The sequence below is a fragment of the Eubalaena glacialis genome, chromosome 3 (genome assembly GCF_028564815.1).
Source record: "Eubalaena glacialis isolate mEubGla1 chromosome 3, mEubGla1.1.hap2.+ XY, whole genome shotgun sequence".
Taxonomy (NCBI): Eukaryota; Metazoa; Chordata; class Mammalia; order Artiodactyla; family Balaenidae; genus Eubalaena; species Eubalaena glacialis.
Genome location: NC_083718.1, coordinates 191,420,110 through 191,444,191, shown reverse-complemented (window position 1 = coordinate 191,444,191; position 24,082 = coordinate 191,420,110).

Genomic DNA, 24,082 nt, shown 5'->3' with positions numbered 1-24,082 from the left:
CAAAGTCATGACTCCTCCTGCACATGGTGAGGAACCCAGCAGTGGGGGAAGGGCACCCGGCTTCTGTCTGCTGCAGCCCTCCAGACGGTTCGAGACTCCATCTCAGGCCATCCTGCCTTTGTGCAGCTAAACAGCAAGAGAAATTCTCTTGCGACAATTGCCCAACATTCACACCTGCAGGCATGGCCAATTGGCACCTCATCTGTGGGAACCGCCAGAGAATGAACCGGTCACAGCAATTCAAATGAACCCCAGAGCTCAGCATCCTTCCCCCCGTCAGTGTCTCTGCAAAGGGTCTCTGCCAGGCGTGAGCGTGGACACTGCAAGGAGAGAGGGGCAAGGGGGGCTGGGAGCATCGGAGCCACCACAGGTCACAGGGGAGGGGTCTTGAGGGGGAGCCGGGCCCGGCTGCAGCTGGACACCCACTGTCCTTCCCCTGGGCATTAGTCCTGGTGCCCACTGTGTGACAGGATCCAAAATGGACAGGACAGAGAGCCTCCCTGACCTCAACGCTGTGCCAGGTCAGCCCCCAGGCTTCTGAGGTGGCTGAGGTACCTGTTCCCTTGAGTATCTCCCCACCATGCCCCATCCTGCCTGTTACCTAACACCTGTCAGCAGAGGCGAAGCTCAGTCACTATTAATCCAGTGAATGAATGAATGATATATTGTTCTTTTCCCCACTGAGGTATCAAGTCAGCCTATCAAGTCAAACAGATTTCCAAAATAATTGTTTGAAACCATCACAATTGGGGTTCTGCAGGGAAGAGCTGTAACGTGTGACCCCAAACCTGCCTCCGGTGAGGGAGGTTTGTCTGACTGTGTAGCCTTCAATGGAGAAGGTGCAGGAGTAGGGGGTAGGGACGAGGTGGAGAGTGGTCCAGGTCAAGAGAAGGTGTTAAGGAATTTTGGTTCTAGCCCAGGACTGGGAGAAAGCCAGTGGGTGGTTCTGAGCAAAGGAGGGTCCTGTAGATGGACCATTTGGACCACTTACCTTGAGGTACCACTCTCTGTAGGGCTGCCTCTGTATCCCCCACCCCCATCCAGCTCATTTCAAGCCAGCTAGATGTGAAATGTCCCAAGTTAGGGCCCAGTGTGTGGTCTCTAAAGCAGTCAGGACAGTAAATCTGCTCTCCACATTCCGGCCACCAGAGTCCAGGAGGCTCCTCTGCTGGCCAGTTCCTGGTCTTCATCACATCAGCCTCACCTGCCTGCCCTTCTCTGCAAACGCCTTTAGAAGACATCAAACCTCCACGCCTAACCCATTCAAATACGGCAACGCACAACACTCTGTATCACTTCCAGGTTTCACAAGGCACCTACATCATATTTAGCACGTTTCATTTCCAAAGCGACATGAGTCATCAAAGGATGGATTTGGAAACCGACACCAGGTTCGGGGAAGAGCAGATCAAGCAAGGACCACGGATCGGCACGTGGCTTCTTGCACCTGTGGACTCAACCTTCTCTGGCCCCACAATTATTTGGGAAAGGAGAGAGAGGCCGTGCTCACACGGGGCTTGGCATTTGGTCTGGATGAAACCAGCGTGATGTGGGGGAAAACACACACCAGGTCACAGCTCGCTAGTGAAGAAACTGCCCAGTTATGCATCTTCGGGGACCACTGAAGGAGGGCAGGGTAGCATAATGAGTTCAGTGGCTTCTGTTGGCTAAACATGAAGGCTAAACTTCATAACATAGTTTGTGTTATAACTTATGGTACTTCTTGAACTGGGGAAGGCCCCAGAGGGGCTGGAAGTGGATAAGTTACCAAGTATTAATAGTATAGTATTAATAGTACAGTATTAATACTACAAGAATTAATCCTACAGTATGGAATAGAGGCCAGTTGAAACTGAGCAAGTTCACGCATGTGTGTGTGTGTGCACAAAAGTGGCTACTGATTTAGAATGATTTGAACATCACAAGGAAATTAAACTTTTCAAAGCTTTCCAATACTACCATCACAAAATCCTAGAGATAACTTTTTAAAAATTAACTTTATGATCAAAGCTTTTTTTATCCTAGTAAGAACACAGCACAAGGTCTACCCTCTCAAAAAAAATTTTAAGTGTACTGTACAGTATTGTTAACTGTAAGTGTGAGTTGTACAGGTCTCCAAAACTTGTTCATCTTGTGTAATTGAAACATTACACCCTTTGTACAACGTCTCCCCATCGCCTGCTCCCCTCACCCAGCCATTTGACCTTCTGCTGCTCTGAGTCTATTTTAGATTCCACATATAAGAGGGATCCTGCAGTGTGTGTCCTTCAGGTACTGGTTTATTTCACTCAGATCAATGTCCTTCAGGTTAACCCAAGTTGTTGCCAATGGCAGGATTCCCTTCCTTTTTTAAGGCTAAATAATATCCCGTTGCATGTATATATCACACCCTCACCTGTTCACCCGTCGATGGACACAGGTTTTTTTCCATCCCTTAGATGTTGTGAACAACTTCGCCACGAACATAGGAGAGCAGATACTTCTTCAAGATCCTGAATTCAATTGATTTAAAAGGAAAGGATGTTCTCGCAAGACATTTGTAGGAGCATCTCCGTGTGCAAACCCAGGCACGTGTGTGTGTGCACGTGTGTGTGTGCACATATGAGGACGTTCATTGCAGCTGCAGCCCAGCCCATGCTCAGAGGCAGAGGCCCAGGCTTTGGTTCACAGGCCAGAGTCAAAACCACCCATGAGAGGAAGCATATGCCGACCAGTTAGACATGAGGCCAACGTTATCCAACAGAGGCCAGGCACTCTTGTGGTCCCAGGTGCCGGTTCTGCCTGTGCCGTCCCTGGGCTCCCCTGTCCTCTCTTTGCCCAGGCGCTCCTCCCTCTCTGCTTTGCTTTGCCATCCTGCTGCCCCTCTCCATGGTGACTGGCTTCCCTTTTGTCCTCTCCCTTCCGTGTTTCTGGCTCACACAATGAGCTTCTCTTCGGCACCAAGGGGGAACTGCCAAACTGTGCTGACCAATCTCTCCCTGCAGCCCAGCCTGTCTTCAAACAGCCTCCCAATGCTCCGTCTTCCCCCCAAAGTCGGCCACAGAGCTGGTGTTCTGTGGATGATCCCAACTCTGAGGACGGGTCTGGCAGGGCTAAGCAGGAGACATGGGGAGGGTTCTGGAAGCCAAGCCTTGACAGGAGCTCTGGAAAATGTGTTTCCAACACCTGGGTATCCTCTGCAGGTGCACAGCAAGCCCATGTCTGCCTCTCATGCCCTCCTGGTCTTTGCACCTTCCGGGAGGATGCACAGTATGGGTGTATCACAGGCGAACGGTTGCTAGCAGGCTACGAAGAGGGGCTGGGGTGTGCAGGGGGCACCCTTATCTCTGATGGCTGGTGCCAGGGAGTCTCACCTGGAACTCTGGTCTTTCAGCAAGAACAAAGTCCCAGGTGGGGTTGCCCTTGGCCTAAGGTCAGACCCACGTTGCTATGACATCCCTGCTCACTAGTCCTTCCCTTTCTGTGTCGGGCAAGACGGAGGACGAGGAATAGAGTTTGTCTGGAGGCCACATCACCCCCACCTCACCCCCCATCCGCACATTGGCCAGGACTCTCCGTTCAATGCTCGAGTTCACTCAGAAACAAAGACAAGCACTTCAGAATCATCGGCAACTGTGCCGTGCTATGCTTTATAGAACAATAGTAGCCTTTGGAGTGAACCTCTCATGCTCTCTGGGGTCAAGTTAAGCACTCATCACCCTGATCTTGCTTCTGCCCCATGATGACCTTTACAGGCAGCTACTGTGTCTATTCCCTGTCTTATCAAAGAGGAAACTGAGGCTCAGAGTGGTCAAATTACTCAGTTCAAGTCAAACCACCCCAAGATGTAGAGGCTTAAAACAGCTGTCATTTGTGAACTCATGATTCTTGGCTTCGCCAGCCGGCCTCTGTCAAGTTATCACGACCAGGGCAAGAAGGGGCAGGGACTCAGACCATGAACCCACAGCCTCCACACCATGCCACCGACACCTGCTGTCCCCGTCGTGCCCTGCAGAGCTGAAACAGCCTTCCCCACCAAAGGGAACCACGGCCCAGACGGATGATGTGGTGTACAGAAAGTTTGTGACTAAACCTGGGTTTGAAATGGCACCTCCTGGCTCCCTTCGGCAATATTTTACCCTGACTGCCCTTTCCTGCTCCGCCATGGCCACGGTCTCCCCAGCTGCAGGGACCCCAGCAAACCTCTGCCAGGTTCCTTAGAGGCCCTGGGGTGGGGACAGCTGCTCCCCCGACCCTGTGTTCTCCTCCTCATCTGCACGCATCACTCCCGTCTCCAGGGATGTGAGTCCTGGAATAGGCGGGGTTTCCCAGGAGAAGTGAACGGGATTGGCCGGGAAGAGAGGAGGGAGAAACCAGCACGTGGGCCAGTGTTGGAGAGAGGGCAGAGCCTGCAGTGACACCAGGACACGCAGCTAAGATTCCGGATGGAACATTTCATGGGCTGCTTGGTGAGAAGCAACCCTTCCTCCTTAGAGTCACCCCAAGTGAGCTGCCTGCCACGAGCCCCCCCCAAGTTCCTGCTGCCCCATCTCCTCCCAAAAGCCAAGCCCAAGAGGGCTGAGGGGGGCCTCAGCAGCTGCACCCCATCTGTCCCCTCTCTTCACAGCCTTTGTGGGACCTGGCCTGGCCCATGTCATCAGCCCAGGTCAGAGTTCTGGGTGAGCCCTCAGCACAGTGTCCTGCAGGCCTGCTGTCATGTACCCAGTCCCCCACCACTAGCCTGACCCCCGTTGTCACCCTCTGCCTTCACAGTGACCAGCTCCCCAGCCAACAGGCTCCCTTTCATTCAACCGTCTTAGTACTTACAGCAGCACTATGACTTTCTCCTCGGCAGGGAAGGGCCCCCAGTGTGGCATTTCAGCCTCTTCATAATCTCCCATTGCTCGATGCATCACCCACATGTATGTTGCATGTGCATCTGTCCCAAGGAATCACGTGTGCCCCAAGGATGGGGTACAGTCGGATAAATGTCTCTTGTGCCTGTTCACAGGGCAAATTCTCCAAGGTCAGCTCCTGAATCTGAAATGGCTGTACCTTTGGAGATAGCTCTGGAGGAGAGTTTGAAATAAAGCCCACTCTTTGCCACATGCATCCCTCCACAGCTGTAGATGCCCTTGGGAGCCCAGCCCCTGGAAGTCTTGTCAATTTTGTCCAGAAAGCAGGAGAGGATTCGAGAAACTTCCCTAGTTGGTAATGAGGCTGCGGCAACACGGCCCTAAAATGTGGAGGTGGGTTTCACGCAGCAGTTTCTTTCTCTTGCATTTGAAAGTTCAAAGCTTGTCCCGTCAAGTGGACAGCCCTCCCTGCAATGTGACTGGCAGACCCAAGCTCCTTCTGTCTGCGGCTCCAGCATCCTCAAGGGCCCTCAGCCTGAGGAAGAACAGAGGGGTGGCGGGAACACTAGGCCCTGGAAGTGACAGAGTCCCCGCTCAAGTCTGATGGGTGAGAACCAGCTCCATGGCCATGAGGGATGTGAGGGGACCTGTGAACGTTGTCCTCTTGAAACAGAGCAGGACCCTATGGTCCTTCCCCCACCACGTCCTCCGCCTGTGTTTTGTCTGTGGAAAAACTTTAGCCAAAGAATAAGTTTAATCAGAGAAGTGAGAAAATACAGGAGCAAAGGAAAACAATCAAACGGGACAAAGCAATAATAGTTTAGTCAGTAAGCAAAGTCAAGGACCCTTAGTTCCTCCTCAAGGGCTATACATCTTATTCTGAGCCGTATCCTGTGAGCTGTTTTACAGGTACTAAAACCCCCACCATGTGGAAGAAGTTAACTACATGATGACCAGAATGCAACCATGACATAAGCTACCACAATTCTGAGAAGTGGCCTCAAAGAAATGGGAACAAACCGACCCTAGAACTGAATACTCACTGTGCTTAAAACAATCAAGATGACGCTGATCAGACGACCACAGGACCAATTTCAAGATGACCGTCAGAGCTGACTGTGCTGTTTCTACATGCAGCCCCTCTCCCTGCCTATAAAAGCTCTTGCCCCCTGGTTGTCAGTGTGGGGGGGAGTCGGCCTTTGGACAGGAGTCTGCCCCCCCCAACCCCGGGTTGCCAGAGTCCAAAATAAAGCAAACTTTCCTTTCCACCAACCTTGCCTCTTTATTGGCTTTTGGGGGCAAATAGCCAGACCCCGCTTTTGGTTACACTCAGAGGAGGTGGCCCCATCCCACGGCCAGCTCAATGCTGGGGAGGAGAGAGCACACAACTCCATGGTCCCTGCAGCAGAGAACTACCTGCAAATCCTGCTTAGGATACTGAGTGTGAAGGAGGCCCAGGACCGTCACATGGCAAACCACAGACCCTGTGCAGCCCACTGTCAGGGGCGCTGCTCAGAGCGACTGCATCGTGAGGCCAGGACTCCCCAGGTGTGTGCAGTGCGGTCTCCACGCCCCACCTCTGCAGGAGTCCTGGCTCACCTTGCATGCATGGAACACTGGACATGCCCCGTCTCCGAAGGTCTTTCTAGACTCAGACTTACCCACCTCCAACACCAGGCAGTTCTGCCTAAACCCGGCCCTTGATTCCCTGGATCAAAAAGTGGGTGCCATGATGGAGGCCCAGGAAACACCCAAACAACCCAGAATTGGTGTTACTTCTCTTTCTCTCCCTATTTGAGGTCTCATCTTCCTCGTCTTCCTTGTCACCTTGCCATCTTGGTTTCTTGGCCACTCTCTCCTCTCACACACTTCCCCAAAATATCAAGCACCATATGGGAAACCTCAAAAAAGCATCCCGGGGGAGCTGCACCCCCCCCAGTGTGCCTGTCTTCTTGGCTCGGGTGACTCAGATTCCTCCTTCTTTGGGCAGATATGCTTCCAGCATCTTTACTTCCCTCTCTCACCTACTTATTTTCAAGGCAGAAAATTCTGGCTGGATTGGGAGTGAGAAGCACATGGTCAAAATAAGAGCTTCAGTTGGGGGTTTGCATTCAAGTTCTTTTGTTTCACAGGGTTTTTTTTTTTTTTCCATTACTTAAGCTTTAATAGTGTACAAAATAAACTTTTCAAAACACAGAATAGTAGGTTACAGCATGGAAAACGAATATTAACAATCATCCCATCATTAATATTTTGATATATTTCCCTCTTTTTTTTCGCTCCAAGTAGCTTCATTTTAACTTACTTGAAATCATAACGTAGACAGTATTTCATGGTATTTTTCACTTAATATTATGTGTAAACATGTTCCAGGCTGTATGTCTTCAGCAGCTTTATTTTTAAAGGTTTCCTCATTTTCCATGGAGTGGGTGCTATGGCTCAGCCTCATCAGCCCAGGTTGGGTGGGGAACACGGAAACCACTCCAGATACTCCCACAGGAAGGATTAAATGCAGGAGATTGGGGCCGTGATGGCTATTGGCGGAGCTGAGGAGGAAAGGGCAGAGGGTTGGGTGGACCCTCACACTTGCCCTCTGCTCTGCTGGGGGCAGTGTTCCCTCTCCCCTCGACCTAATGCCTTTCCTGGGCAGACCTAACCCAGGACTACACAAGAAGGGGGTCTAGGAAATGCAGCTCCAGCTCCTCCCCATGGAGCCCAGGAGCAGGAAGGGGGTGTTGGCAGTGCCCAGTGGACCACAGACCCCTGCCCCTGACCAATCCTGTACTGTTGGACCCTCAGATTTTTCCGAATTTTCACCAAATCCCTATCCTCCCCCAGTATGATAAGGTGTGTTTCTCCCAAGGTCCAGGGCTCCCACTTCAAAACTTGGACTCCCCCACCCCGGCTATGCACCTCCTTCCCACAAGGAACCCCAGGACCCTGTCGTCTGCTTTCCCTGGTTCTCAGGGATCCAGCCCTCCTGCTCCTGGTCTAGGTGGACACTCAGCAGGTGCGTTCTTAGAGGTTTCGTCCCAGGACCCAGTGAGTGAGTGTGCACCGCCCCAACCCCCTTGGCTTATTTTCCAGAGGCCACGGGGACAGTTCAGGGTCCCCGGGAAAGAACAAGCCCCATGTGGATTGGGGCTCTGCTCACAGGAGGGCATTCTGGGGGCTCTTTGGTCCCCTATGAGGCATGTTGGAAAGTAGCAAGAGAGTGGAGGTGAGGGAGAAGATGAAAGCTAACCAATGGCTGGACCAGCCTGCCGTGCACGTCACCTATGGTGTCCTTCCCACCAAGGCATTTCCCACATGGTCCCATCCTCCCCAGTGGATGGAAGAGGCCATGTCTCAGTGCCCCCCAGCTTCACAGGCTGTGATCCACTCTGAGAGTTACTTGGAAACTCGGGACTCCAGGCTCTGCGCCAACGGCCCTAGCCCAGTCTGTCCTCCTGGTCTCCTGCTCCTCTTTCCTGGGATCTAATTACTCTATCCTGTCCCCAGGTCCTCAGACCCAGGGACAATCTGCCTCCTAGGGATGCTTCCTCATCCGAGATGGTTTTCCTCTGGTCACCTCATCGCTGCCCTGGCATTGCACCCCTTCCCCCTCAGCACTGACTAAAGCAGCCCCCTCCCCACCAAGTCATTCTCTGTTTCCCACCTCTGTGTTTCTTTCGTTCATACACAATGTGTAATTATCTTGCTTTTCTGTGTAACTCTCCCTGTGTCTGTTTGTCTGTCTCCTCCAGATGGCAAACTCCACGACAGCAAGAATCCTGCTTGTCCTATTCACTGTTGGGCTCCCGAGACCTCACACAGCCCCTTGCCCAGGAAACATCTTTAAAAAGAGAGAATGAGCTTGTGTTTCTCCCTCAGGCAGCAGCCAACAAGAGTCATGCCATTGGATCTAAAACATTAGAGATGAAGTTAGCATTTTGGGGTTTGCTTCCTGGGGTAAAGCTGGCTGGCCCAAGGGGTGACAGAATGACTTATCTGTTGTGATGGGTTGAATTCTGTCCCTCAAATAGTCATAGGTTGAAGCCCTAACCCCCAGTACCTCAGTTATATGTGACCTCACCTGGAAAAAGGGTCATTCAGATGCAATTAGCTGAGATAAGCTCATTAGGATGGCCCTGATCCAATATGACTGTTGTCTTTATGAAAAGAGGAAATTTGGACACACACATGCACACAGGGAGCATGCCATGTGAATGTAAAGCAGAGATTCGGGTGATGCTCCTGTAAGTCAAAGAACACTAAGCCTGAAAATCACCACCTGCCAGGAGAGAGACGTGGGGCAGATTCTCCCTCGGTAGGAACCAGCCCTTTAGACACCTTGACCTTGGACATCTGGCCTCCAGAACTGTGAGCAATAATTTCTGTTGGTTAACCCCCCCCCACTCTATGATACTTTGTAAGGCAGCCTCAGGAAACCTACAGAATCCCATTGGTCCCCGACACACAGGATCTAGTCAGCACCTGGCAGAGACGGCAGCTCCTGTCAGCCCCGGGGGCATCTCTGCTCTAGGTCCACAGACAGGGCTGGCCCATGCTTCCCGCTATAGCCTGGAGAGAGGTCAGGGTCCCTGGGAGGTAGCAAATGGATGCAGCCCCTTCACCCACCCTCCACCCCCTCCAGAAACTGTATCCCACACCTGGTCTCCCGGGAATGCCTACTGCCTGCCATTCCAGCAAGGTGGTGTGTGCAGTGAGCAGGAAGTGGGCATGATGCCCCCAAAGCCATCCCAGCCATAGTGTCTGCCTTGGACTTTACACCAGGTCCTCAACCATCCCCATCGATCTACATTATCTCTGGCGTAGAGAGGTCAGGCTGCCTCCCCGGCCTCAGACAGAAGCTGCTGACTCCTGGGACCTCACACAATTCCTACACAAACTGCTGAGGCAGCATCTCACCCCAGTCATCCCTGATGCATTCATGGAGGCTTCCACCTTTGCTGGAAGTGAGCATCGGGCTCCAGTGAGGCTTCTCTTCAGGCCAGAACCCCGTTCCAAAAACATGGAGGTCACATTTCTAAACAAGGGATCTGGCAACCCAAAGGGTGGAGTGAGAAGAAACAGGGGCCCTGAGCGTCATGAGGCTTGGACACAACATGAAGCAGAGGTTCATCCCAGCCAGAGGGATGGGCTGGGGTGGCCATGGCCAGAGGCTATGAATCTCCTCTCCAAGAGGGTTGTAGAGAGCCCTGCTCAGAGACAAGTGTCTGGAGAGGATGGCCAAATATCACCTGGATGTCCCGAACCCCTGGCTGTTATTCCATCCAATTTAATGTGAAACCAGCATCCTACATGGACAGAGCAGGGAGATCAGGAGACATGAATGAGTTTAAGCACGAGAAGTACTAAAAGCATGCCAGCGTGTAATGAGCACTCCTAACATCAACTTATTAGATCACCAACATCCTCCCCATCCTGAAAGGCCAGCTTGAGTACCACACCATGCAAACCCTCCTGGATGCCTGCCAGGAGTATCTCACTTCCCCCGCACCCCTTGCCCCCACCTCTGTTTGTCCTACAATTGCCCCTCCTCTAACTCCACCATTAGACCGTGAGCAACAGGATGATGACACTAACAAGGATAATAATAACTATATTCTGTTCATCAGGAAATATCAGCTGAGGGCCTGATTAGCACGGGGCTCCATTCTAAGCCCAGGGGTGTGGCAATGGATGGGACAGGCATGCTTCCTGCCCTCCCATAGCTGACATTTCAGAAACAGGACTAATAATAAGAGCAGCTGGCATTAGCAGAGCCCTTACTGCAAGCTAGGCATTGTATTTATAGCCATGTTTTGTGTACTGTCTCAATGAACTTTCAGAACCACCCTATGGTGATCAGAGGTGCTATCGTCACCCTCATTCTACAAATGAGGTAGTTGAAACCCAGAAAGGTTAAGAAATTTGCCAAGGTCACAGCTGACCGGGGGAACAGCTGGGACAGGAAAGGCTGGGAGCAACTGCCACCAACTGGCCATGTTTAGAGCAGGGATCTCATGTCATTCTCCGCGTGGCCTCACCGGGTGTCCACACAGAGGTACTTTGGGTATTTTATGGAGTAACCAGAAGCCCTCATCCTTGCTGTGGCTTTGGTGTCAATTCCCAAGGCTGGCACAGCCCCTCCCGGGGAAGACTTCGAGCAGCCCAGGAGCAGGACGAATGTTGAGGCCAGGCTGCAGAACCAGAGATTCATGCTTCATTAGCATTTGCACATTTCCTCTGAGGAGCTTATACAGGCATTTGGGTTGATAAACCTGAAAAATCTCTAGAAAGCATCTGATTAATGCATTTTCCCAAGTAGAATATTTTAGTAGTTGCTATTCAAGCAACAGAAAAGTTGAGAAAGCTTTTATTGCAAATGATGCAGGGACAGATAGAGATCCACCCAGGGCTGTTTCTCCCAGGCGCTGGCTCTCTCGAGCTCACCTATTGACATCCATTAACATTCTTTCAGCTATAAAAAAAAAAAAAAGACTGCATCTTATTCTAACACTCTCCATAGGCAGGAAGCTGGACATTGAATTACAGAGCCAGAGTAATTGCCCGTAGTCATTGTGATGGAAAATGGCAGAAATCACAATGAGTCACAGGGTGGTGGAAAGGCAACTGTTTAGTGACGATAATTCTGTAAGGATAATTTCATTAATGGAAGTGGGAGACAGCGTTTGTGCCAGTGAATACTGTATACATATATATAAATATCCGTGTACAACGCCTAGTGTTTAAAAATGACTGCATGCAAATGGGTAGGCATGTGCTTGCCTTTCTAATGAATGCCCAAGCGCTGAATGGTAAAGCACCATTCAGAAGTGATTTGTGATAATCACACAGAGGAGAAATCCTTTCGGTGAAAGGAGACGGGAACAAGGATGTTTCAGGCATGGATGTAAAAAGCTTCTATTTGATGTGGGGCCACAAAGGATTCAAAAGACATCAAGGCATTGACAGATTTAACGCCTTTCACCAAAGGAAGAACTTCCCTGCTTCAGAATTTAGCACATGAAACAAGCCAAGTTCAAATCCGTGCATCTGGAAATGTTAAGTTCTGGAGGACAACACTGGGCGCCAGGAACCCCAGAGAACCCCAGGTGCTGCTCAGGGTTGGATCCTCGGCTTCTGGACCAAAACAGGCTTCTGTTTTGCAAAATGAACAGGGTCCTGCACTTTGAATGAAGGCGGCTGCTCTGTACTGCCACATCCAAAGACGTGGGATTAAAAATCTGATTGGATATTTTAGGACCAAACCCTTGTCTGCCTGGACAGCCTCTTCCCCCGACACACCATCCTCTCCTCCCAGTCAGCTCAATCCACCAAGAGTGCAAAATAACCTCACCCTTTGCAGTGCAAGCCTCCAGAATCAGTCTGGGCAGAGTCTTCTTTGGCATCCCTGATGGAGGAGTTTATGTTTGCCTATGAGCCAGTCCCAGAACTTATCCAGTTCAGAAAGAGAGATGCACCTTTCTCCCTGAAATGCACACGCTCATTTCTTTATTATTTTAATTGAGGTAAAATTCACATAACCTGAAACTAACAATGAATCACTTTGAAAGGTACGATTCAGTGGCATTTAGTGCATTTTGTGTTGTACAACCTCTATCTCACACCAAGATCTTGCGTTATCCCAAAAGAAAACCTTTATGCATTAAGTGGTCACTCCCCATCCCCTCCTCCCACAGCCCCTGGTCACCACCAATCCACTTTCTGTCTCTACATCTTACCTATTCTCGATGATTCATATAATGAATCACATGGTACGTGGTATTCTTTTCCCTTTAGCATAATGTTTTCAAGGTTCATCCATGTGTCAGCTGCAAGTATTATTCCTTTTCATGGCCAAATAATATTATATCATGTGGATAGGCTGCCTTTTCTTCATCCTGTCATCCACTGATGGACACTTGGGTTATTTGCACCTTCCAGCTACCATGGAGGACGCTGCTATGAACATTGGTGTACAGGCATCTGAGTTCCTGTTTTCCATTCTTTTGGGTCCATAGCCAGAAGTGGAGGTGCTGGGTCTTGTGGTAATTCTAAGTTTAACTTTTTGAGGAATTTTCACCGGATTTTGATCCCTGCCTTCCTGGGTTTGTCGGCAGTTTCTCTGTCTCCTTGTCCCATCCTGGGTCGGGCATATTCTGATTGTACATCCACAGCTACGCTGAATTCAGGGAACATCCCAATGACCACGTTTGGTGGAGGGATGTCCCGTGTGATGTACACATGCTGGCCCAGTTCAGGTTCTCTCTCTGGGATCTCAGATTAGTGCAGGTCGAGGCAGCAGGATCCACGCTGGCCCACGCTCTGGGTCTGCTGGGTCCAAGTGTATCCCCTTCACCAAGCAAGGACTGAGGGAGACTTGGCTGAGGAGAAACCACACACCTATTACCTGTATGCTGAGGTCACTGAAAATGGTGGTCCCATGCCTGGGTCTACCAGGCCCTTCTGTCCTGGCAGCTTCCAGGAGAATTGGCTGACTATGGCCAAGGCTGGAAGGAGAGTCCGAACCCTAATCCCATGAGCCCCACACTTCCCTCAGTCTCTGTCAGCGGGCCGAGGTCCCTCGGTCCTGCTCCATGCCCAGTTCCCTGGCCTCCTGCAGGGTCCTAAGAAGCTCTCCCATCCCTCTTCTCTCCAGCTTGAGGACCAAATCCACCTGGTACCAGGGCAGCCTGCACCTCCTAACCTTTTGTTGGGAATGACTCTTTGATCTGGCAAGGAGAAAAAAAGGTAGCTAAAACCTTTATTCTCCTGAGGTCCTCTGTCTGTAGGAAAGGGGGAGGAGGGTCCCCTACCTCTCATACTCAGCACCCTGGCCCAGGGTTCTGTCACCCTGATGTCTGCTCTGGGCAAGTCAGTGACTGAGACAGTTACTGTGATATTATGATTTACAAGAAATATATATTTGGTTATTCAGATGATCAAAATAAGTTTCTCATATATATTTGGTCTTTGTCCACGGTTCCAAGCTCCCAAAACCCTTGAAATTTCCTGAGTGGTAAGAGCAATAGGTCTTTTGTTACGATATTGGGTCTCTTGTCCTCACTTCCTGAAATTGCTTCAGAGCCACTAAGGTGAAATGGGTGACTTGCTAGAAATAACAAGCCTCCTTCCACCACACCCAAGTGTATGTAAATGAGGTGACTTTTGCGAAGCATCTATGGATGCAGGCTGGTTGCCAGGGGAACCAACCAGGAATAGAGGGTTGGAACGTTCAGTCACAGCCCCTGATTTCCAGGGAGAGGAAGAGCAGGATATAGATCAATCTCCAACGTCCAAAGATTTCACCAATCGTGCGTATGCAATGAAGCCTCCATAAAACCCGAAAGGAGCGGGTTTCAGAGAGCTTCCAGGTTGGAAAACCAGAATGTTCCCATGTGCCACTGTGCTGGGCTCCAAATGCCACAAGGACCAGAGGAGCCCCTTTGCTCAGGACCTCACCACACGTACCTCTCCATCTGGCTATTGATTCATATCCTTTAATATCCTCTGTAATAAACCTGTAATTTAGTGAGCAAACTGCTTTCCCAAGTCCTGTGAGCCACTCTAGCAAATTAATCAAACCCAAGGAGGGGGTTGTGAGAACTTCTGGTTTATTGCCAGTCGGTCAGAAGCACAAGTGACAACTTGAACTTGTGTTTGGCATCTGAAGTGGGGAGCAGTCTTGTGGGACTGATCCCTGTGGGATCGGACACTACCTCCAGGTCGACAGTGTCAGAATCAAGCTGAATTGCAGGACACCTGGCTGGTGTCTGAGAAACGCAAAGTCGTGTGGGGAATCCCCTGCCCAAAGCACGCTGGAATTGGTGGCCGGAACCCTCAGCTACTGAGACAAGCTGGGGCCTGGGACCCTTGGCTGTAGTGCTTGCACCTGGACAAACGTCTCCTCCAGCAACAAAATACAAAGAAACTATAAGGGACTAAAAATAACTGCATACATGGGCAGTTAGGGCAAATCATGGATGAGAAGATACAAAAAGACCAAAAACCCAACAGCCGCTTCAGAAGAGCCAGGAGCAAAAGCAGGGCACTGCGCATGCCCCCTGCACTCAACACCACCAACAGGGTAGGCGGACCACCTAAGCCGGCCCTCCAGTCTGACCCCTGTACACACGTCTACCCTCACCCCATGTAAGGAACCAGCTCGCCTCCCCTTCGGGGAGGGAGAAAGCAAGGGAAACTGTTACTTGTTCTCACTCCCCCCTGCTACAGCAGGGGCCCCAATAAAGCCTTGCCTGAATTTCTTGTCTGGCCTCTGATCAATTTCTATTGATTAAGGGGACCAAGGACCCTAGCTGGTAACAATGCCGTCATGGGCCCCTTTCCAGCAAGCGTGGCTATTTCCCCACCTTCCTCCAAGGTGACAGGGCTCTTCTCAGTAACAACAGGAAAAGCAAAACTTTTGGGGGTGTGGGTGTGGGGAATGAGAGATCATAAAAGCAGATTAGCAGTTTGAAAATTATCCTAAAGAAAAATATCCTATTAAGAAAAAAATGATGAGCACATGCTATTGAAAAAGATACGGCTGGAGAGAAGAATGGAATCTATCTCACTGAAATGACAGTATGGTCCCATCGAAACTCATAGGCTCCATTCCTGACAATACACGGAAGATATCGTTTATTAAGCCCATTATGCTGCAGGCCTCAGTCAGTCACAGCTCAAACATCGCCAAGTTTATGAAAGACAGTTACAGTCATTTGCAAGATAATTACCATTTTAATCTCAAACCAGCCTGTAGGAGCAAATTGCTTTATAAGTAACCATGTTTTCAGGATGTCATAATGGAATGCTGTGTGGGCAGGCTCGGAAACAACCACGGGCTTGTTTTATGATTGTCTACAGTTGCGGGGGTCTGCTCTGCAGTGGGATGGGGAGAGATGGGTCAGCCCCCCTCTCTGCGCCTGAGGGCAGACACGAGGGGCATTGTACTTACATCTGTCTGATTCATAGCTCTCTGATTAACATAGAGGGAGGGGGGAGAGACAGACAGACAGACAGACACAGGGAGAAAAGAGGGCGAGAAAGGAAAAGAGAGAGACAGAGAAAGGGGAAGAGAGAGAGATGCTGTCGTGAACACAGAGAGGAGAGAGAGAGGAGGGAAGGGGGGAGGGCGGAAAGCAGACAGGACCCCTCACTCAGAAGCTGGCCTGAACCCGGAGCCGGGTGTGGGGAAGGGCTACCTCCAGAAGCACTGAGATCCCAGGACTCCCACAAGGACACTGGTAACAAAATAAGTTGCCAGGTTGACAACTTCAGTTCCCAGTGCAGGACCGTCTCTGAAAAATGGGAAGATCTGACTTCAACTGATGTAGTCAGGACATTGCGATGAGGAATCGGTTCGAGAAAGAAAAAAAATGATCTGGAACGAAGAAGGGAAAGGCAGGAGCTGGGGAGGCCCAAGAGGAAGGCCGTGCTGAGCGAGGGGCGTGTGGGAACCCAGTGTGACCTCAAGGAGCAAATCAGATCAGGCTGGATGGCTCGGAAGCTGCTGGCCGTGGGGGCACTTCCAGCAGTGCTTTACCTCGGGAGTCTGAGGCATGACCATCACTAGTGCAGCACCTGTCTCTGTAGGCACAGAGGGGTGTGCACAGAACTGGGTCACCGCCAGGGGTCCTGCTGGAACATAAAACAAGAGAGGGTGTCCCGTCACTGCCTGATCTGGAGATGTTGAAACTGCTGGGAGCCACCCACCCAACCTTTGCTTTAATTTCCTCTAAAATATTCCCATAACATATGCATCCAACCTTGGTTACCTCCACCTAATGGCATCTGAAATTATTTGAATGGTGACCCAGATCAGATCCTAGGAAGGAAGGAGGAAGAGCCAGGGAAGTAGAGCCAAGAGAAGAACATTCTAGAAAGGGCCAGTCAGGAGCCTCATCCAGGAAGCTGAGGACGGGAAAGCATGCAGTAGGCGTGGCCCCGCGGCTGCCAGGGGTGACTCTGACCATCGCAGTCCCAGAGGAGTGGTGGGCAGATGTGGGAAGCCAAATCAATCCATAGAGGTTGAATACAGGGAAACCAAATCAATCCGTAGAGATTGAATACAGGGATGGAGGTGGAACTGGAGGCTGCGGACACTCTTCCAGGGGACTTTGTGTCGTGGGGTGGGTGGTGGTGGGGAAAGCAATGGGCCAAGAAATGGAAGAGATGCGCCCTGAAAGCATCCTTCCTCCTCAAGACGGCAGTGGCCAGAGCGTGTCTGTGAGAGGAGGGGGGCAGTGACTCAGGAGGGAGGGAGGTGAGTGAAGCAAACTCATGGGGTGGGGGAGGGGTGTGGCAAACCAGCTCCAGAGCAGAAGTGGGGGACCGGCCGGCCTTTCCGGGCAAGAGGGTCCCCTGTTTCATGGTGAAGCTCACCAATGTCCCCACCCTCCCCAGCTGCAGCATCATCCCCTAGAGATGCCAGGTCACAGCGCAGGTCAGAGAAAAGAAAGACGCAGGTAACCTAATTCCTGACACTGCATCCAAACAAGATTTTGTTCTGGAATCTCCATAGATGCTCACATTCAACGCCTTTCTCCTCCAACCCACGCCTGCTCTGGAGTCCCCTCCTTCTGTTCAGGGTACCAGCTCGTGTCCATTCACACCATCTGTATATCATCTCTTCTCCTTGGTTCCACCACCACCACCTGCAGCTCTCTCAGACCCCCCCCCCCGCCCCACCAAGCTCCAGATCATTCCATCTCTACTTGGCTTCAGCTCCCAGCACTGACTGTATTCGTTATCTATGACTGTATAACTAATCACCCCACAACTTAGCTTAAACAACAAACACTTATGCCCTCACGCTGTTCCTGAACCTCGGGGACCTGGGAGGGACTGAGCTGGGTGGCTCTGGCTTGGGCCTCTCAGGAGGTCTCAGCGAGGCTGCATCACCCAAAGCCCCAGCTAGTGATGGGGGTGTCTTGCTCACAGGGCTAGCATTGCGGCTTTGGCTGTCATCTGGGGCGGGAGGGGGGGGGCTCTTGCCCTGCACGGTCTCCTCCACGGGCCCTCTCCAGAAAGATATCCTAGACCTTTTTGCAAGAAAGAGAGTAAGCCAGCAAGCAGGAGGGCACCCAGGACAGAAGTAGTGGTTTTATAACCCCATCTCAGAAGGTTCTGCTGTGGGCCGCCGGTCACACCATTCGTGGTGAAATGGGCAGGGGGACGCACAAGAGCGTGAGTACTTGGAGGCGAGGTCCCTGGGGGCCCTACTTCCTGACTCTCAATATACGAGTTAGTGAACTTGGCCTTGATCCTGCTGGCATACGGCTCTGAAGAAACAGAGGCGTCCTCATTTTGTACCTTCCAAGGTACCTAGCATGGGGTCAGAGTTCAAGTGGGAGCCCAGCAAACACACGCTGGGTGTGTGAGCTTCAGATCCATGTGAGCAAACATCCCCTAGGGTGTCCCGTGCCCGATGCAGGTTCCAAGGTGACCGGTCATCTGCAGATGCCGTCACGGGGGTTTTGCCCTCCGCTCCTTCCTTCTTTCCCCCAAAGCGCGTGCGGCACACAATGTTATGCAGACAAAGTCGAGGGCAGCCAGCAGAGATCTTGCTTACACACTCAAGGTCTCTAACTATTCTCACTCGCGCATTATTTCCCCTACACAAAGAAAGCAGACACGGAGATAATACTGTGATAATTTAGCGATAATGCAGTGGCATGCCCCTTTTGCAAAACCGCCGTCACCCGCTGTCCCATGTGAAGAGACACAAAAGTCTAGGGCCACCGGATGCATCCTCTTCCGCTTCCTTCTCTGTGCAAACCCTGCCTCCCCACGGCCTGCTGCTTCCCATCCCCCACGTTTCCATACAGGACGAGGTTGTGGTTAGCTATTCAGATTTAACACAGATACGAAAGAGAATCAATGAAGGTGATCTTAGGAGACAATACATTTCCCATCAGACAATTACAGGGGAATTTTTCATTCTGATTTTTACAGTTGAAAATCAACCTTGGAGGTGATATTTTCAGCAGTAAATCCTGAAACTCCAATCTCCCTGTCAGTAATGTGATTCTGGAGGCTGACTTGTACAGAACTCACCAGGGTAGACTTCTTGACATTAATATAACAATACGTCAAATGAAATCTCTGTCTAAATGAGCCACAGCTCCTTTAATATACTGTGATCCCCTCTGAGAGTCAGGAGAGTCTTGTTGGTGGGGTGGGGGGGGGTCTCCTTCTGCCAGGGATGCGGCACAATTGACAGTGACAACGTCCCGCTTCTTGGGAGTTCATTAATGCAGAACAGGGCGAGAGGCAAGTATTTTGAAAACAGAACAAGAGGTAGCTGTCCAGAAGACAGGGGGCTGCTGTAGCCCTGAAGGGCATCCACCTGCATCCTTGCAAACTGATGCAGGGACGTGAACTGCCGATCCCTCGGCCTTCACCGTGATGTAGCTGTCATCTGCCCAGGAAGTCACCAAACCAGGCCACCAGCCCACAGCCCCACTGGGCCCACCACTGCTTCTCCCCTCCACCCAGGTCATGCCAACCTCCTGGGGGATCCCGTATTACCCACATGTCCACCTTGCACCTGAAATTTGTCCTGACCTATCCACCACCTGGGATACCGGTCCATTGAGGGCAAACCACAGCTGCTCCCAGCCACACCCCCTCCCACAGATGTCCTGACTTTCCAAAATTTGCAATCTTTATTGTTCTACCCCACCCACTCCAGCCCCCTCCTTAGCTCTGGGCACATTGGTTGGCTTCCCCATCTCAACTAATGCCAAGGGGTCCATGATCCCTGGGTGGGCCCAGGGATCCAAGAAACCCTTCATTTTGGACCAAATTCTTCACGTGTTTGTCTTTCTAACTGGGAGGGGAGTCTCAGGTTCCCATCAGGTTCCCAAAGGAGCTGGGGGACCCAGAGGATGGAACCAGCCCTCCATGGAGATCAGCCCAGCTCATTCACTGGGATCTCTGCTGACTCTGATCCCTGGAGATATGAACCCAGACACCACCCTGCTTGGCCAGCAGACAGCTGACGGGACTGCCCACACACCCTAAGGGGCTCAGACAGTGCAGACGCGCAACTTCATTTGAGTAGGACCCGCTCCTCTGAAGTGCCGTGTGCTGCCAGTCTGTCCACACCGTGATCTGAGCTACACCCTGGTTCTCACCCATGGGATGAGCAGGGAGACAGGAAGGGTCACCCAGGGCTTGGTTACTGCAGGGAAAGCAAGCAACCTGCTTCCTTGGAGGAGCCTCTCCTCTGCCCCCTTTCCTCTGCAGCAGGGCTCAGCCAGGTCAGCTGCTATTGCCACCAAAGCCCACAGGGGTGGCCAGTATCTGCAGCATCTCAGGACAGCAGCCAGGGTTCCACAGGACGCTCAGATGGAATGTTCCTGCACTAGGAAGCATTGCGTCTTCAGACCTGCCATGTTGATACAACACGGGGACCGATGGTAATCTTCCCAGTAAAGCGTCACCTTCCAATGCATTCCTCTCACACCAAAGAGCACAAAACTGCGGTGGAGGAGCCAACAGCCCACCTGCTTCATGCAGGGCCCCTCTTGAGACTCATTATGTCACAACAAAACTGCAGGGGGCAGAGCCTGCATCTGTGATGCTCAAGACAGTCCCTCCCCACACCAGCCGGTTGCAGGGGTGTGGACCCCACAAATGAGTAACCAGATTCACACTTGCCAAGGGCTTGCTCTGTGAGCACAAATCATCCTGTTGCCTCCCCTGACCTTCAGGTCGGCTCTGTTATCATCATCCCTCCTTGAAAAGATGAGGAAACCGAGGCACAGAAATATTAAGAGACCTGCCCAAGGTCACATAGGGATTGTCATGGGGCATTGGTAGATTTTGCAGATTAAAATAGAAGAAACCCAGTTAAATTGGAATTTGAGACATATGATGAATAATTTTTCTTTACTATAAGTATATACCCAAATATCACATGGGACATACTTACACTAAAACATTACCCATTGTTTATCTGAGATTCCAGTTTAGCTGGGTGATCTGTGTATTATCTGGTGACCCTACGTGGTAACAAGGGGCTTGAACCCAGGTCTGAATCCAGGCTGTGACACTCTGAGTTCATGTTCTCTCCAGAGGCAGCCGAGAGCTGCAGGAGAACCTGATTGCATGTCAGCTCTGGGGGACACTGGGGAGGGAAGTGGCGGGTCCACGAGGGAAAGTACAGACCCTGGTCCTTGGCTCTGGCTGCAAGAGATCCTCTGCTCCACCATCCACAATAAAGGGGTAAGAGTGGAGAGGAAGAGCTGGGTGGAGGGGGGTTGTGTCACAAGACTCAGGGCTGTAGGAACAGTTCTCATGATAAGGACAAAGAAATGACCTCAGAGGAGTCCCCTCTGGGTTCAGGGCTAGAGGAACGAACCCGCAGGGGAAGTTGGGCTTTTGTCTGCATCTACGTGTGGAGGGATGCTTTTTAAAGTGCTCTGGCAGGGCCACCGCCCAGGTGACAGTGTCCTCTAGGACAGGTGACTTGCCGGAGTGAGGCATCCAGAACTCTGTGTGCCTGGGGCTCCAATAACTCCAGGTGAAAGCAAAGAAAGGAGACCCGTCCCTATAGCTGACCAGTAACCACTGCCTGAGCCCAGCCCCATCGGCTCCCAGCCCCATAAACTCATTTATCTAATCGTCAGTTCACGTCTATATAAAGTGTACCACGCTCCTCTGTGTTGAAGAAACAGGGCTCTTTATTAGCTGCAGTAGTAAAAAAAATGACTTCCGCCTCCCCAGCTCTCTGGGAATAAATTAGCCCAATTGCATTTTCCTCTCCTGTTAAATTCTCAGACTCCACTATCTGCAGATCAACAGAGACACAGTGCAGTTAGAAACATCCAATTAATCAAGGGACTCTAAGAGTTGTCAGAACGTTCCAGAGTTCCCGATTGCCTGTGACCAGGCTAATTTTAAAAAGGTTTAAAAAATTGACCACTCTTTGGGAACATTCCAACCCTGAAGCAAAATTGAGGAAACTTGGACCAGGTATTTAGCACAGCTGTCAGAAAGAGAACTTCTGGAACAATCTGGTTTCCTCTCACCCCAGCTTGGCCACAGCCACCCACTCCCACAGCCCTGGAGAGGGCTCGTGCAATCCTGCAACATTTGCTGGGCACTGGCTCTGTGGTAAGACATGTCAGGGACTTAATGAGATGGACAAGGGTCTGGCTCTACTGAGCGGAGGGTAATACCCAGCTTAGTGATTGTGCAGTGACCTTCAGCTTAAATGAGCAACTTCCCTTTACTTCAATCCAAGTTAAAAGCCCACCTCTTCCAAACTGTCGTCCAGATTGCTCTAACCATTCCCCGACCATCACCTCTTTGAAGAATGAGAAGCATTTTAAATCTACAGACATTCACACATAAATCACTAAAGGCAGAAACAAGTCTCTTCTATTAAGTGTTTTAAGGACTGGCTTTATTTTTCTCTAGACTCTAAAGGGTTTACCCCTCTACATCACCTACATGGTTTAGGTTATTGATCTAATGTCTCCTAGCCCCTAAATGTAAGCTCCAGGAGGGCAGGAATCTTTGTCTATTTTACTCCCTAATGTGTCAGGATTGTTGCCTGACACCTAATAGGTGCTCAATAAATCACGCTTGGGTGAGTGGGTTATCATCAGCAAGATCCTTTACTAAATTCATCTGCTTATTCTTTCACTCATCCATCCTCTCACAAACTCAGCCTGAATCCAGTGTAGCCCAGACTGTGTCCTCGCTGCAGGACAGCTTAGGATAAGGTTGCAGGCTGGGCAACCAAGGGAGGCTTCACAGAGGAGCTGGCCTGGAGCCTTTAGCCAGGTCTGGGTGGAGGGCAGGTGACAGAGCTTCCCAGGTTGAGTGCAGCCTGACCCCAAAAGACACAATGACATCTAAGAAAAAAAGACTAATAATCCACCGTCTTGTGTAACAAAGGATGCTGGTGCTCATTGGGGTGGGCGCTGCACACAAACTTGAGGGAGCTGCAAGCTGGAAGGACCACAGAGAACATTAATATGGTCCCAGTCCATAGCGGACAAAACAGAGGCCCAGAGATGCTGCAGACTTGTCCAAGCTCATCACAACCGTCAAGGGCAGGTCAGGACCAAGACTCAGCCCTGTGTTTTTCCTGCCGTGGCATCCATTACTGACCCTCACCCACATTGCCCCCCACAGAGCCGGCCGTCGGGGAGGATGTGCTGGTGGAACGTCTCTGATGGGGAAGGTGAGCATCAGCCGACTCACAAAGAGACACAGGAGAGCATCTCATGGTGGGGGCGGCTGGGGAGGAGGACAAGGAGAGTGGACAGCAGGGATGCTGTGAGTCGAGGGCAGAGGGAGAGGGCTTATGTACACTGGATGCTCGGAATCCATCTCGCGGCCCTTGCTGTGAAGGAGTAACCCAGCAAAATCCCTCCGATAAAGAAGCAAGAAACGCATGTCTGTCCAGCTGAGGACAGAAATCTGAGCAGTGAAAAGACTGGCTCTGCCAGATACAGTCCACCCAAAGTGCGGAGGCAGCTCCAGCCTCCTGCTGCAGAGAAGGCGACCCTGTCCTTCTGCTGAACCTGACTCACCATCCACATTAAATCCCCAAAACGGATCCCTGGGTGGAACCAAGGTAGACTCGGATGATTCCACCTGGAAGCCAGCCAGCTCTCCCCACGGCTCAGCTCTTTATAGACTTTAACTCCATCTCCGAGCCCACCAAGAATCTGCGTCCTAAGCGCCTCAATCTCGTGTACAAAGAAACAGAGACGTTTGTCCACCCGAGCTTTCAGAAGAAGCGGCCCAGGCGTGCCTGCGACATTCAGACTTTGCAGGAACAGTCGAGATCCCTGCAGAGGTCACTGCCCACCACCCCCCATGGAGCCTGACAGACACGTGTCCCCCGGCCCCTGCACCACAGCTATGCCCGTCGCAGGCAGAGAAGCCCAAGCTGCTGGCCCAGATCCTTCCCCATGAAACTCCCGAACGTTCCTGCATGCAGATCCCACAGGATGGTAAAGCCAGGACACACACACACACACCCCCACCCCACAACTAGTGGACACCCTCAGTCTCTGGGATGTTCAGGTTTCCCTCAGCATGCTCAGCTCTCTGACCATTGTTAACATCACAGGCAGCCCTGCCCTCACCATGCTCCTCCCTGATCTCTGAGTGCTTCCTCCTTGCTCTCTGAGTCTCCCCCCGAGTGCTCTGAGACCTGTGTTGGACTTCTGACCTCCAGGACAGCAAGACGATAAGTTTGTCTTGTTTTAGGGCACTAAGTTTGAAATAAT